General features: G+C 53.1%; 1 non-coding gene across 1 annotated transcript; it reads left to right on the forward strand.

Annotated features, from left to right (window-relative positions):
• LOC116075576 lies at positions 1–133 on the forward strand. Its single transcript, XR_004112617.1, has one exon. It is a non-coding gene; the product is annotated as a small nucleolar RNA SNORA17 (small nucleolar RNA).
• The last annotated feature ends 1,107 nt before the right edge of the window (positions 134–1,240 follow it).

The following is a 1,240-nucleotide window of genomic DNA, read 5'->3' on the forward strand; positions in this document are numbered from 1 at the left end:
CCTGTCTCTAGAGTCATTGCAGGTTTGGCTGCTGTGTCACCTGTGGGTCAGTAGGTGGCAGAGAGGAGAAGAGGCTGTGTCTGTGCTCAGTGTTCTGACCTATGAACCTCTGAATGATGAGTAGCCTAATGCCCCCTGAGAAAAGTGAGCCTGAAATGACCACCAGTCTGGCTCTGTGTAGGTAGCCTGTGATGGTTCCCAGGACCAGGAGCAAGCCAAAGACTAGGAAGAAAACCTGTTTTCGACTGAGGGTGTGGGGTGGAAGTGAAGCCAAGATAGAGGATGCTTCCCCACTCCCTACCTTTGACATGAGGCTGCTTGGGCAGGCCTGGTGAGAAGCAAGCCCAGGATGACCAGCAGACTAGTGTCATGGGATCTGGACAGGGAGCAAGCCTGAGGTGACCATCATTTGAGCACTGAACATTCCTGGGACAGGGGAGACCATGCTTGTGGTGACACCTGTCTGGGGTCATAATGCATGAGTGGGGTATAGCACTCTGAAGGCAATGCCTGAGACAATCTTAGACACTCCGAGACCTTGGGGGCCCCTAAGAGGAGCAGGTACATGGTGGAGAAATGGAATGGAAAGAGAAACAGAAGGATGTGGGCACAATGAAGGAAGGGCAGAACTGGAGACTTGAGGGTAGTGAAGAATAGAGTGATGTGAGTAGCCATCATGGGACCATGGTGGGGACCTGGCCTGTTCTGCCACCAGGGCCCATGTCTGGGTTAATAGACTTACAACATCAGGGGTCTATTATCACCAAAGGCCAGACAGATGTCCCTAGTCTAGGCTGCCACCCAGGGACATGTTGATGTCTAAGGGCTGTACAGAACTGGCCCCCACTCCTCACCTGGGCATCATGGGAGAGCTGGCCCTGGGGTCATGAGAGGAGGAGAGCTGACCCTACCATAGCCATCTGCAGTACTCGGGAGTGACCAGCACATTGTAGGAGTTGCACGTGAGCTAGCCCCTGAGGATCAGAGTGTAGGAAACCTGGCTGTACCACTTATCTCTCATGCTATGGCATGGATGAGGATGAGAGATCATCCACCCCTCTTGCTTTTCACTACCTTGGGCCTTGCCCTGCCCCTCACCAGGTTCAGCACTTGAGAGAGCAGGCATTGTGTCTCACCTGAGCAGCACAGTAAGTAGAGCTAGTCTTGTGTAGAGAGGTTGTACCCTGAGGGTGTGAGTGTGGGTGAACAGACCGTTTCTTGTCTGCTAGACAGTATTGAG

This window comes from Mastomys coucha, unplaced genomic scaffold (assembly GCF_008632895.1).
Source record: "Mastomys coucha isolate ucsf_1 unplaced genomic scaffold, UCSF_Mcou_1 pScaffold3, whole genome shotgun sequence".
Classification (NCBI taxonomy): domain Eukaryota; kingdom Metazoa; phylum Chordata; class Mammalia; order Rodentia; family Muridae; genus Mastomys; species Mastomys coucha.